The sequence below is a fragment of the Nothobranchius furzeri genome, unplaced genomic scaffold (assembly GCF_043380555.1).
Source record: "Nothobranchius furzeri strain GRZ-AD unplaced genomic scaffold, NfurGRZ-RIMD1 Scf054, whole genome shotgun sequence".
Classification (NCBI taxonomy): Eukaryota; Metazoa; Chordata; class Actinopteri; order Cyprinodontiformes; family Nothobranchiidae; genus Nothobranchius; species Nothobranchius furzeri.
In genome coordinates, this window is record NW_027223071.1 from 131,480 (window position 1) to 147,120 (window position 15,641).

At 38.8% G+C, this 15,641-nt stretch overlaps 1 pseudogene; it reads left to right on the top strand.

Annotated features, from left to right (window-relative positions):
* The first annotated feature begins 540 nt into the window (after window positions 1-540).
* LOC139064854 (collagen alpha-1(XI) chain-like) overlaps window positions 541-15,641 on the top strand; it is a 34,687-nt pseudogene continuing 19,586 nt past the window's right edge.

The following is a 15,641-nucleotide window of genomic DNA, read 5'->3' on the forward strand; positions in this document are numbered from 1 at the left end:
CCATATTTATGTGATATGAATCAGTAACATGACTGTGATACCAAATAAATATTAATTTGACTCAGTACTTTATCACATCAACAGCCACTCGTCCCAGCTGCTAACAGACGAGATCGTCTTCATTCAGATGGAAGCTGAGCTTTGCTGTGCCCACCGTGCACTCGCTCATAAATGGTGGTTGGACTGTTGCCCATCTCCTCCAGCACAGAGCATCCTTTCTTATAGTTTACCTAAATGTTCAGTGAACACCTCCTATACTACATCCCGTATCACATTAGTACAGCTGAAACATTTAACATCAACTTTATTGAAAGCAGAGTCAGTAGAGCTGTAAAGTTGTTGGAAACAATAACTACATTATTCATCAAACTACTAAATAGCTTGCTTAATGGTATGTATGATATGAAATTGTAATTGTACGTCAAGTTTAAGCTACATAACATTTGATAAAGTGTTCATTGTTTGTTTATTTAGCAATAAAATTAATTTCTTCACTTGTTTCTCTTTTATCAGATCCAGTTGATGTGCTGCGGGCTCTGCAGGTTCCCTCTCTCCCCGAGGGTGTGAAGAAAGTCCCTGGCTTCTGCACATCCCGTCGCTCCAGCAGCCCTGATCATGCTTACCGCATCACCAAGAAGGCCCAGATCTCTGCCCCCACCAAGCAGCTCTTCTCAGGTAGTTCTCAGACTGATGCATAGTATTTAAGGTGACTGCTTCACAATAAAGATATTTATTTGTATATACTAAGTCATGTTTTAATATAGGTTTCATGATTTCACATAAAGAGATACTAAATTGATGGTTTTTTCTTCATATTTTCTAATGGTAAAAATTTTTATGGAATTTTTATTTTTGTAGTGGACAAAGTAGTGAATCTCATTAAATGTCATAGAAACAAATCTTTATGCTTTATATGAACGGATGACAAATAGAAAAACATAAATTACCTGGCTATTCCAGTTTAAATGTGAAATTTTGTTAAGTAAAAAATTTTTGAGTCAAAATAAAAGTTATTTAATATTTATAAACATTAAGACGTGCAGTAATGCTTTACTTTTTTGTAAGAAGAATTATGAAAAACATCTTATCAAAACGCCTCATTCATTCAATCATTCATTCGTTGGTTGAACTTCAGAGGAAGCGCACGTGACCTTCAGGACAACTTCAGGCTAGGGCTAAGCTAGCTTTTATGGGCACGGATACAAGCCAAGATATTTGTCATAATAGATAGTTGGCGGTTTTTTAACATTTATTTTGTTGTTTTACCGTGAGTAACTGCGTAATATTAAGTAAAGGACAGGAAATAGTAGCGAATACAAACATTTATGCTTTCTAGCTAGCTAACGAGCAGCTAATGTTAGCTATCTATCGCTAAACGACTTTCCGCCTTCTTTGTCCTGATTTCTCCCATTAATATATTCATGTAAGTTTTGATGATGATGATATATTTAGATGAAAGATACGATGAACGTTTGTTTTGTGAAGCAAAGGTTTGCTTATAAATTCGAGGCTAGAGTATTTTGAATACTCTTAATTTCCCTCTGGGATTAATAACGTACATTTGATTTGGATTGTTTTATAATGTGAAACGTAATTATTGCAGCTTGCTAACTAGCTTAGCTTTGAATTAATTTTGAAGCCTTTTAAATTTCAGAGAGAAAGTTTGTGCTTTGTTCTGATTTGTTAATTTGATAATTATGTGATTCTGCACTTGTGAATAGAAAATAAAAAGCCTCACTTATGTTAAGTAAAATCTTCTTAAGTACAAAATGATTTCCAGCTCTTTTTATGTTTGTTATTTTTTTGTACAGCCTGTTATTATTAGCTCACATCTTGATTCGTTCTGATGCATTTTAGTGTGGGTGAATTTCTCTCATTGCTTTATTTTCAGCGGTGCCACCAAACACAGCTCCTAGTGTCTTGTCTACTTTTTTGTGAACTATCACTTCTCATTTAGATGTTACCTGTATCTTTGATCAGTTCTTTCTATTTTATTTCCCTTATTCAAGTATTCAGTATAGTCACTTATTCACAGCACCAGAGAGCCACTATATTTTATACACAGGGTATGGGTAATCTAAACACACTTTTTTCTAAAGGGCACATTTATATGATTTATTAAATCTTTTTATTGGGGCATTTCTACCTTTTCTGCTAATATTTATTAAGTTTTTTATCTTTCCTTCCACCTTTAGGGCGTTTCCCAGAGAACTTCTCCATCATGGCTCTGATAAAGGCCCAGGCTGGTCTCCAAGCTTTCCTCCTCTCTATCTACAGTGAGCAGGGCATTCAGCAACTGGGCATTGAAATGGGACGCTCGCCTGTTTTTCTGTACGAAGACCAGAATGGAAAGCCAGCTCCTGAGGACTACCCGCTTTTCAAAGGCATCAACCTGGCTGATGGCAAGTCAGTAACCAGCAACACCAGTTTGTGACTGATTGAGATGAGTTATTTGTGGTTATGTGGGTGGTGGTGGTTAGGAATAGTATGATCTGCATGATGTAGGAGATGGTTGGTTTCTTTATTCTTTATTTGACATAAATGTTTGCTCACGGATTCTTCTTCTGTCACTAGGTGGCATCGCATTGCCTTCTCCGTTTCCAAGAAAAACGTGACTCTGCTGTTGGACTGCAAGAAGAAGATGACCCGTCCTCTTCCCCGGGGCAACAATGCTGTGATTGACACCAATGGCATCACAGTGTTTGGAGCTCGTCTGCTTGATGAGGAGGTTTTCCAGGTCAGAATCTTGAGAAAGTAAACCTTATTGTTAGGTGACTGAAAGCACTTCCACTGGTTCTACAAAGTTTAAACATTTCTGTTGAGTCTGAGATCATCAATAAATTATAATTGTTTTTGTTTGTTTTACAGGGAGACATCCAGCAGCTGTTAATTGCCTCCAACCCTCAGGCGGCCTATGACTTCTGTGAACACTACAGTCCTGACTGTGACTCCCCTCTTCCCAAGACCCAGGCTCAGGACCCAAACACATACGTGAGTAACACCACAGAACAAGTCCATGCAAATATAAGTTTCACCAAGGTAGAATAGCTCGAATAACCATTATTCTTCCCAAATTCGATCGACATTTATGTAGTTACAAAATGTCACACAGCCACATGGAAATCTAATTAGAACTAGCAAGACAAATGAGTAATTTGACCTAAAGTAAAAATCCTCAGACGGATATTGTACGCTGTACACTTTTAATTTTAGGCTCATTTATAGCTCCAGTAAAGCTGACCCAATAAGAGTCTGGGGACTTTATTTACGAGGGTCATGTTCTCCATAGACTTGAATGACAAAGTAATGTAAGGACAAAAATTAACTGCATCTAGATTGGATTTTTTTATTAAACCTTTTTCCCTTGAAAATAAATGGCTGCTTTTGTAGCGTAACCCTGGGTCCACACCGGGGGCATCAGCGGCACAAAACTGCAGCAAGACGTTTTTTTTTACTAGGTGCGTTAATCCACACTGCAAGCGATGCGGCATCTCTAACGTCCTCCTTGCTGGGCTTGTGAAGTCATCAAATCCCTTAAGACTTAATTCACCATTAAAGCAGGAAGAGGAAAAAGGACATCACATCCATGAAGAAAAACACGCTGTTGCGCTTCTTGAAAGATACTGGGACTAAATAAGCCGTGAGATCACACGTATAGATGTTATCTTATCTACATAGATAAGAAAGCACATCTCTGCAATAGGCTTTTATTTTGAAAATTACCGGACGTATTACACTGATACCAAGTGTGAATTCCTGTCTAGCCCTGTGTTATTTGCTGAAATTGACGCATCCCAAAAAGCGGCCCACGGCTAAAATATAACCCTGTCATGCATTTAGCAGCACACCACCACCTGAAAAGTTGGGTGCCATTGCCAGTTTGGATCAAACCCATAGACTGTATGGATTATATTTGAATTTGCAACGTTCTGATGCTGTTCAGCGCCACTGATGCCCCCAGTGTGGCCCCAGGGAAGATCAGGGGAAAAAAAAGAAGAGAAATATTTACAATAAGTTAAAAGTCCAACAAAATACCAGAGGCCACCCAACAGCGTAGACATTTCTATTCACTTTTTTGCCACTGGTGGTGTGGTCCAGTGGTTTTTACTCACGTTTCCCATTACAAAAAAAAATATTTGTAATTTTGCCATTTTCCTTTTACCTTTTTAAAGGAAAATTGTTTAGATTTTTTATTTATCATTAACTATATTTAGTAACAAAGCTTCAGCAGATGGACAGGCTGGTTAAAAGGTCCTCAGGCTCAGATTGGGTCATCTGATAACATCATCAAAGTCCTGCTCACCCTTTCTGTCTTCCTCGTGCATCCTCGTCTCATCAGCAGCAACAGGTTGTATCCATCCGATTTTCCCCTCACCATCACAATCTGTGTGTCCTGTGGTATTTAGAATAAACTTATGTTGCTCATCGTTTACTTCAAATAGATGCAGATCGAGCTAGATCCAAAGAGGCAGAACAGTACTCCTGCACACTGCCAACATGCAGTGGGAATTTATGTGCAATATTTCAGTGATTACATCATCTGAGATTGTAATCACTGAAATATTGCACATAAACAAGCTTGCTCCTGATATTTAGAAAAGCCGGATAGTCATGTTCCTTACAAAACTTTTCCCACTATAATGGACATTTTAATCACGATACACACTTTCAGTAGTGGACTAGCTGTCACTGTTTCCCGCTCTACTGCAATGGAACACAGAAAGGTAGGGGAAAAGGATGATACAATAAAACATGAACCCCTCCTTGTTTTATTCTGATAGATTGAAATGAAGAGAACCAGCTGAACACATAATTTATGGAAATTAAATTCAGATGATTATTCTGGTAAAGTTGTGACATAAAATTTGGCTAAAGTTTGATGTAGGAGGGGTCTTCTGAGACTGGTTGTGCACATCACATGCATAATAGGCTTTGCAAGCTTTTCCCAGAGTCGACATTCCTCATCGTCATTATCACAGATTTATGTAAACAAATAAATTTCATCTGCATTCATTCATTCAAAATACATGTTTCCAAGCTTGCATGCCTGGTCTGAATCAGTGGGTGTTTCTCAATGCCAAGGAACCTTGCCTTGATGTCTTGGCCCCGCCCCGGTTGCCTAGGAGATAGAAAGGTAGCGCGACTCAGGGTTGCGAATGACCACAGTCACCAACTCTTTGAACTGTGTGTACTGAAACTCTAATTTCCCTCTGGGATTAATAAAGTATCTGATTTGATTTGATCAACGGCCGCCAAGACGTGTTCCAATGTTCATGTTCTACCGAGGCGTGTGTTCTCCGTTTGTTAGCCGCTAGTTGAGCAGGATACACGGGAGGTGTCTTGTAGCCTAGCCTTGGTCAAAAATTGCCCACAATACACCTCTGCATTTTCAAAAAGACGGCGGACCAGAAGCCGGCAGCTACTTCAGGGACAATTTTCAAATTTAAAAGTAAGTCCGCTAATTTAAATGTTTTTTTTAGATCCAAAGAAGTAGGGCTGCTCAATAAATCGAATTTTAATCACGATTACGATCTGAGTTTTGAACGATTATAAAAAACAAAACAAGCCGATTATTTGCTCCTCCCGCCTGCGCTGCGCCGAGTTGCAAATTAAGCGCTCCTCCCACAGTGTTGCCAACTTTGTGACTTTGACGCTATTTCTAGCAGCTTTTCAGACCCCCTTCTTGACTTTTTAACTTAAAAGTACCTAGCGAAAACCTCAGAAACATCTCTGGTAACCCTTAGCTACTTTCTGGATAACTGTCGTCGACATTTCCTGCAGGTTAGCTAAACACTCCGCCTGCTCTCCGGACCGTTCTTCAGGACATTAGGAAAGGGAATGATGTAGTGATGTGTCGGTCGCTAAAGAGACGGCTCTCAGAGCCGGCTCCCTGTTGGAGTAACCAGAGCGAGTGACACACACACCGCACCTGCGGACTCCTGAGCCACTAAAACGGCTAAATGTGCGCGTGCGGCGTGCTAAACACACGAGCAGCTTGCCCTGATTGCTGTGAGACCGGGTTGGGGGGTGGGGGGTGCAGCTGTGGTTGGGACAATTATTACATTAATTGATGGACTTGTAAATAAATAGTTTATAAATAAGGTAGAAATAGATAGAAATAAGTTCCTCACGCTGATAAATAATAACTAATCTCTCTGAGGACACGGTGCTAGTGCACTCTCCAGCAGCACCTTGACACGACTAAAAACGTATTATGCAACATTTTGTGAACATCAATTTATTTGTGTTTATTTGTTATAAATGCCACTGTATAATTCTTGCTGTCAGTATTTGCAAGATATTGGTATTTGGGTCTGTACTGGTTAGACTTAAATGAGTTAAACCAAGGTCTATAGACCTTGGGTCATAAACTATGAGCTATAAGTATATTGGTCTTTTTATACTGGGAATCAGGAGTTATTTTAGTGATCATCTTGTTTCTTATTTTTGTCCTGATTGTGCCCTGAGCAATTTTATGACTGAATAAAAACAAATAAAATCAACATAAATTGAAAAATCGTCCTAAATAATCGTGATCTCAATTTCAGTCACCATAATCGTGATTATTATTTTTGCCATAATCGAGCAGCCCTACAAAGAAGTTATCTATGGTTGGTTAGTTGCTTAGTAGTTGCAGCTTCGGTGGCTAGCAGTTAGTAACTCACTTATATTTTTTATTTAACAAATATATACACAATTTAAAAAGTAAAAGGCTCGAGTCGTTATATATTTATATTGAAACTAATACGTATAAAATATAATGTAATCTCCTGTGCCACATGACTTTACGTGACCGCTGTGGAAGCTGCGGTCACGTGATGCAAGTCTTTTCTAGTCTTTCCCCTAGGAATTTTTCCAGCTGTGGTGGTGGTGGTGGGAGGGGTGAAATTATGACACGTCTCACCTTTATGTTAATATTGTTTTATTTGATGCACTCCACTTTGAACTGCACCAATCCAGCAACTGCTGCATTTTAATAACTAGTATTAAAGGTGATTACACCAATATTTGCACAAGAATAATTTTTGTTTTAAACTCTGTGACACACTTTGCAGGGGGATTTGGCGTTTAATTTTTCTTGGTGTCGGGAAAAACATCTCCTTCTGCCCCCTTTATTTGACTTTCTGCCCCCTTTATTTTGGTCCAAGATCATTACTGGGCTGGCCCTCTTAAAAACCTTCTACACCCATGCTTAGTAGACTTAATGAAGTATTTTTAAGCCAGTATAAAAATGACTGAAACACAAATGTACATGTTTGGCATTATTAGGGCTGGGGGTAAACGATTATTTTTAAAACGATTATTCTGACGATTATTTTATCGAATAGTCGACTATTCTAATGACTATTTAGAAAATTAATCTAATGATTATTTTTCTATTGCACAATTAACAAAAACCAGAAAATCTCAAATAAATTCCTCAAAAAAATTGATAAATTCTTACTGTAAGAGAATAAACACTACAGGCCTTCCATTTTGTATAACACTGCTTTTTTTGTGTTGGTTGGTTATGTTCTGATGACGTGTAGAACTTGGGAGTGCAGGCTGCTGCCTGAGAGGTGGTAGAAGATATAGTGTCTCCATGCTGCTTTGTTTTGGTCACTTATGTGCGTGAGGCGAGTGGTCTTACGGGTTAAACCAAACTCAGGTGATATTTTACACTAAACCGAAAACCCACAACACTCTAAATGTAATAAAAGGGAGATCTACACCACAAAAAAGATGAACTCTAAACCAAAACGTAACAGCTTATCCCAACGCAAGAAGCTGTTAGCGAAGATGCTAACAGTAGCTTTACCAACATTAAGTTCAAGTTACCAAGTTTAAATAAACCAAAAACACCCGGCAGCAAACAGACCAGCACGGAGGAGAGACTGCTACCACCAAAACAGCTCTCCTCGTGTCTGAAAGAAGCTCCTTAATGAAGGGAGAAGCACTCCCGGTGATTTTCTACATCTGCGGTAGACACGAAGCAGCGCATCTGACCCCGGAAGTTGTCCGTTGCTGGGAGACGAAGGGGCAAAACAGGAAAATAATCTAGTAGTGGACGGACGTTGTTCCGGGTCTTCTGTATTTGGCGGAGATGTTAGTGAAGGTGGAGAAGAGGGCGAACTAGAGGAAAAACAGGCAGATTCCTCCTCTATTTACAAACTCCTGGGGATGCAACAAGTGAGCGCGGTGCGTCGACTTCCGGATCTGACGTCGACAAATTTTTAGAATCGAGCCGTCGACTTCGTCAAGGCTTCGCTACAGCCCTAGGCATTATTGACCAATACCTTTGATTTAATTTATTTGTTAAGAACATCAAGATACATAACAGTGAACATTATAATAAAGTACATTTTTCTAGTGCCGAGAGGAAACAACCCATAGAAGCACTGATTTGTTCTCATTTCAGAGAAAAATAGAACAGGTCAGATGCACCTAATAAATAAAATTACTAACAACTAACAAACTCAGGAATCTGTTTCTTTGCTTCATTGTTCTGGTGCTGAAAACATCACTAATGCGGATCAAAGGACATCGATGAATGCACCTCCTATTTATAATTTGGAAATTAGTGGGTGTGGTATACATCAATACATTATTTTAAATCTGAAATTGATATGGATTGATCAGAAGTTGTTTATTTATAAGCTATTGTTTATTTGAAAACTATTTACAGAGTTTACAGAGCAGCCTCAGAATTGAGATTAAACATTTTTATCACAATAGTAAAGGAACTATTACAGAACAAGTTTTTCAATTAAATAAGAACATTAATATTTAAGTGCATGAATTAATACATCTGAACTCATGCAGTAGGAACTAGGAAATATGAAATACTAGAACCAGACACAACTTTTTAATTTTGTTTTTATTTTAATTTGATTAAACAGAAGTTTTTCCTAACGTTGTTGGCATTTTTCCCACACACAGTTAAACAAAACAATGTTTATTAAGGTGTGTGTGTGTTTGTGTGCGCGCGTGCGTGTGTGTGTGTAAGAGAGATAGAGAGAGAGTTAAAATTTAAAAAACCCGACCGGAGCGGAGGCAGTGACTGACGCGACGCAATCCGTTTTTAGCTCTGTCTTGTCAAATGCACCACATACGTTACAAAAAAAAAAGTAGCTTTAAATATTCAACCGAAAAAGAGGCGAGCTGAAGAAAACCTAGGGAGTTCAGAAGAAACATGTGCAACAGTGAAGCAAGCGCAGAGAGATCCGTTGTCTGTGTGCGTGCGTGGCGGGCGCTCGATGTGACTGGCCAATCACAGAGCGTGAAGACAGTCAGTTACCCAATCAGGATTTTCCTTCAGCACGGTTACAGATTTTTACGAGTTTTACTTGTTTAATGCTCGTATTCGTCAAAAATGCTTTATTCAATTCAATTCAATTTTATTTATAAAGCGCCAAATCACGACAAGAGTCGTCTCAAGGCTCTTCACATAATAAACATTCCAATCCAGGTCAGTTCATTAAGCCAATCAGAAAAAATGTTTCCTATATAAGGAACCCAGCAAATTGCATCAAGTCACTGACTAGGGTCAGTGACTTCACAGCAATCCTCATACTAAGCAAGCATATAGCGACAGTGGAGAGGAAAACTCCCTTTTAACAGGAAGAAATCTCCAGAGAATCCTGGCTCAGTATAAGCAGCCATCCACCACGACTCACTGGGGATCGAGAAGACAGAGCGCGCGCGCACACACACACACACACACACACACACACACACACCAAACAATGTGTCTGTGGTTACATTGTGATTTCTTAGTAAATATTCTACTTGGTGAGAGATAAACTTTATTGTATTTATCCTAGTGAATCTATAATTAAACGGGTAAACTAGTAGTAGCACATCCAACGTCAAGGAAAGCAAAAAGTTATCATCAGGAGAGGGAGAATGTTTAAGTGGTTAGCAGCAGTGTGCTAGTCGATGGCCCCCTCCATGAGGCCACCACAGCTCAGTAGAACATCACTGTAGCTTCTTCTGGGGAGAAAAACACTTAGAGCATACCGGATCCGGCTCATCCCTAGCTGTAACCACCCTGCCCTGCCTCCTCCTCCTTGCTGCCTGCCGGCTGTGATCACAAGCAACAACAGAGTAGTTCCCGCTGCTTCTTTGGGAAACAGCGCAAAAAAATTTCAATAAAACTTAGGATCTTGTAGGAGTGGCGCTGGGATTTCAGCCATGGCAGGCTGCCACGGCTATGCCTATGTAAGGGAAACACTGTGTTCCATTTAACCGTTTTCGTTGACCAAGGAAGGGCAGCGTCCTCGTAAGTAAGGCGCCTGCCCTCGCAAGACATCGCCTCGCAAGGCCAGGCGCCTTGACATTGAGAAACACCCAGTATAAACGTTTGGTTGCTAGAGGACTCTTACTCTGTCATGTTGAATCTGTTGAGATGACTGCTTCTTGAATGGATATAAGTTAGTGTGGTTATATTCATTGGCTTTGTTTGTTTATGATTTTCTCTTTCATCAGGGTTGATTTTCTGCTGACATCTTTTTGTCAACACCTATAAGCTACTTGTGCAGACTCTGATGAACTGAGAAATTACAGCTTTAATTTGTGTCTGTCTATTTTGCTGTCTGGTGCAGTCTTTCAACACATGACTTTGGTCTTTCACCTTTGGCCTTTGCAGTCTCTCATTCTTTCTGCTTTTCACCTGCTTTCATGAATCCTCCTGCCCCATTCAACCCACTGCTTTGGTTGTTTGCTTACAACCAAACAAAACCTCCACCTTTTCTTTCTTTTTGGTACTTTGATGAGGAGCAGGATGACCATGAATATCCATATTATTATGAGGAAACCACAGGCCTTCCCTCCTCATCTTCATCCCCCTCTCCCCAACCAGGGGACCACAAGCAGCAGGTAAAGTGGGAGCAAGAGAGAGGGAAGACACTAGTTGGGTTTGTGGAAGGGAAGGGCAATGAGAGAATGAGAGGAGCATTCAAACAAAAACACATTCTGATCATTTAAATATAATTCAAATTATCATAATTGCTGAAAAAAATTCTTTGGAAATGTTTATAAAAGTTGTTTAAATTTAACTTCTGAAAGCCTCTCATCACTTCATACTTCCCTTTTATTTAATGTCTCATTTCCTCATTAAGAATGATCTCCTACACATTCGCCTTATTTCATCTACTTGTGTCACACAGGATTACTTTTGCACCTTGTGATATTTTTGTCCTTATGTCATCCACATGTTGTCTTTTAAGTATGTGTGTTCACACGTGGCCATGTGAGGGCACTGGGGAACTGAAGGTCCAGCTGTGTCTCACACACACACACACACACACACACACACACACACACACACACACACACACACACACACACACACACACACACACACACACACACACACACACACACACACACACACACACTTTCTATGTTTTTTTATTACTCCCTCTTGTAGAAGTAATTTGTCCAACTATTTTATTTTGTTCTTTTACAATTTAGACCTAAACTAAAAGTCTTTGAAATTAAATTTCTGAGAAAATATAATTACAGTTTCCATCATATAATGTAATATAAAAAGAGAATATGCAAATACAACTAAGTTTAGAAAACCTGAGTTATTTGATCTTCCTTTTTACATTATACATAAATACCATTTCATAACCACACAAGAAGACACTAATACTTTTGGTTTTCTGATTCTTTCTGGTGTTTCACACATTTTACTTGCTTTCCTTGCATGTTATTTTAAAATAAACTTATTCTGTTTGGGTTCTTAATTTTGCACGATTGTTTAATGAAGGATCCTTATTGTCCTGCTACTTGCATGTTTGTGACGGAGATTTAAGAACACCGCATGCACTTACTTTAGTTTTGCATCATCTGATTATCTTTTTTATAGATTTCAAAATAGAGATATATTCAATGCCTAGTTTTACATCAAAGGTTTGTATGATGGACTGTGAATGCTTATATACTAGTTTAAAAATCCATTGGTGCTGTATTACATCTATGGGTTGTCATTTCACCTTGAAAGCTTGTTTAGATCTTAAACTATATTATCTTTTTATTAGTAGTGGCATGATTTACAAAAAATACCTGTGTATGGTCTTTTTTCCCACATTTTATCATTTTATAAAGCACGTGTTTGCATGTCTTCTGAGTTGTTTCTTTTGCATGGCTGAACAGCTGGAACCTTTTCTGTTTTCCAGTTCAACTGTTTCATGCTTTATTACCCAACAGGTGAATAATTTGTGAGCTTTTTGTGTTGTGTGACTAGTGTGTGTGTGTGTGTGTGTTAAACAGCCACCTTTACCTGACCATTCACATCCTCAGTGCCTCTACTAAACCATGGTGCCCAGTTCCTAACTGAACAAAGATGCTGCTTTATCATGTGACAGTGGGAATGGCATTACTGGAGAGAACAGCAAAAATACCAGTTTAGAACTTAAGTCAAAGTAATGAAATTGTATTGTTTATTGTGCATTATAGGTTTGTTTTTCATAATATTGTTTATTTTAGATGTATTTTAAAACCTGATCGTCTGCTGTATCCAGTAATGCCTGCACAGTCTCAGCAAATCGTCCAAGCCTTAGCCATCTTTATGTCACTGTGTCTCAAAACATCCACTCTTGTCTTTTTCTCTTTCTGTCAATCCCTTGTTTGTGCTTTTCATCTCCCTCCCAATCCCTCTGTGTATCTTTGTCATTTTCTACCCTCTCTATGTTTTTTGTCTATGCACTTCTTCATACTAAACATTATAATCGTGGATATTAGAAGAAGGCACCCAGTGGGAAAGCAGCTCCCACTAAATCAACTAAACCCACTCCAGCTAAGTCAGCCAAGTCTGGACCTTACAAACTGGTCGTCAAGCCACCCATGCCCACCAAAGCTGTCAAGTCCTCTACAGCTAAGCCATCCAAAGCTAAACCCACTGCTGCAGGCATCTTCTTGTCAAAGATCAAACCAACAACAGCAACTAAAGCCAAAACCACAGCTGTCCCAGTTAAGAATGGCAATGGTAAAACAGCTTCTCCAAAGAAACCCAGTGGTGCATCTAAAGGTAATGGCAATGCCAAAACTGAGGCCAAAAATGGGAAGCTTGTAGGTGAAACAAAAGTTAATGGAAAAGCCTCTGCCGAGAAGAAAACCAATGGAAATGGAAAAGCTACGGTTGGGTCTAAGGTGAATGGAAATGGCGGAGGTAAAACTACAACAAAGAAAGCCAATGGAAATGGCAAAACTACCACTGAAGTCAATGGCAAAGCTGAAAATAAAGTCAATGGTGCAGCAAAAGCAAATGGGAACAACAAAGTTTCTTCAGAAGCCAAAAAGAAAGATGTTAGCAAAGTGGCTGGAAATAAGGCAAAAAGTGAAACCACTACAAAAATGAACTCTGTAGATAGCATGGCCAAGTCAGCTGTTAATGTAGTCGCTACTAAAGCACCGAAACCCACAAAAATAACAAAACCAGAACCTACAAAGGTTTCTGCCACCAAATCTCCAAAAGCAAACATCGAAGAAAAAGCAGAGCTGAAAGAGAAGACAATAGCTAAAAGTGTGTTCAACAAAGTCCCTCCGATCAAACCAACAACCAAAAAGTTTTCTGTCCCAACAAAAGAAGCTCCAACACGTGCCCCTGTTCGACCTACGCTGCTCAGACCCACAAAGTTCAAGGACATGGACAACAACGTTAAGTCCCACCACAGACCTTTCCCACCGTTTGGTGAGACTGCACTGCGGGGAGCTTCGGTCCCAGCTAAGAGAACCGACATTCCCCAACAGGTACAACATGAAGATTCATGTTTGGGTCAACATGTCCAGAGATGTTTGTCCCGTCTTCCCAGTCTGTTTATCAGCCTTGACCATCATCAAAGTAAAATCTTTATATGCCTCTTTATTTTGTCGTGTTTCATGACTAGTCGATCCTGCTTTAGGTCGACAGCCATGCACATTTTGATGATGCACAAGTTGGATGTCAGATTGGAAGTTGGTTCAAATCAGGCTAACAAGCTGACTGCGTTCTCATCTTTCCATATATCCTATCATTCTGACAACCTTCCCAACTTCTTTGTATGATATGATCCAGCGGTGCACATTGAAGCATGGCTTCACTGTTCTTTACTTGATCTCATACTAAAACTGGATCTTAAAACCTGAGCAGCTAGAGGACTCTGTTTTTCTTCTTTATGGAAACAGTTAAAGTAATGGTCAAACAAATGAGCATGGATTTCTATGGTTAAGAAACGTCTTTCTTAAAAACAGCTTCACAGAATCTAGAGAACTTTTGAGTCTTAACTTTATGACACTACATAGTTTGACCTCTTTTTTTAAGGTGAAAAATGTGTATGTTCAGGAGTTGATCAAGTTAAATGTGTTGCTGGTTAATGTTCTGTGAGGCTGTTGGTTTCTGTGTTATTTGGTCTTCAATGGATGAAACTAAACATGCTGAAGCATCAAGCTGTAATGTTTCCATCTTAAGGGATGGATATTTACCCTTTTTGGAAACTTGGCTTGTGAGCTTAAAACAGTGAAAATGGTTTAACAAAAGCATGAAAAGAAATTTCAGATGAGAAAAGTCAATAACTGTTAAAATTCTGCATCTGGCAAATTTTAAAGTCATTGATAATTCAATCCAAGCCTAATTGAAATTTCTTTTCTAAAATTAATTTTTACAGGTTTAAAATTGTGAGTTGCCAGTGAAACAAAAATGTGTCTGTCTGGCAATCACAATTTTATTTTGCTTTCCAATTTCTTCTTTTTTACTCATGATTTACAAGCAGATTATAAACTAACCCTGCTCTCAATCAAATCTGCTTACTTCCTCCCTGCTCACCACTTCCTGTCTACCTGACCAATCAGGATGTAGACACAGAATATTCTGAGGCTGGCCACACCCCTACAGAGACTGATTATTACTATGAAGAGATGGTCCCACAGCCAGACGGTGAGGTGGTTGGACAAGAAGAAATACCTGTACAGGTAAAAAGAAACGGACACACATCAAATCTAGCTTTTACATATCTTAGAGAATAAGATAGGATTAGGTTAGTAAAATCCAGGATCTCTAAAGTTAACCAATACAACTGAACCAACTGAATCAAATGAAAACGGTGTACCTGTATGACTGTGAGCCCAGTCTTAAGTAGATTAACAAAGTAGTAATACCTCTGTTCCTCTTTACTCTTCTAACACACACTAATCTATTAAAGGCACCGATGCCTTGTAACAAGATGTGAGAGAAAACGTGTTTTAAAAAAGAATGTACCACATTCATCTGCGTTTATCATCAGATATTTTTATGTGGTTCTCTTTTTCTCTAACAAGATTTGCTGTTTGTTCTCATCTCAAGAATCTTGGTTGATATTGTTGGCATCTTGAGATGAGAACAAAAATCTTGTGGAAAACAGGTCCACATGTGAGTATTTGATGTTCATATTTAACCACAGAAACAAAAGCAGATGAATATAATGCATTCTTGTTTGAAAGTACTTAACAGAACACAGTTGTTAATGAGTTACTTCGTTGTATTTATGTTTAGAAATAAGATGGGTATCTGACAGCTCATTTGCAACATAAAGCACGTTTGTATTTTTTTAGTTTGTTGGATTTATTTTGATATTACGTTTTAATGCTACAATGTTTAGCTATGTTTACTCGGGTAAAAACAACAAAAAGAAAAATCTAAC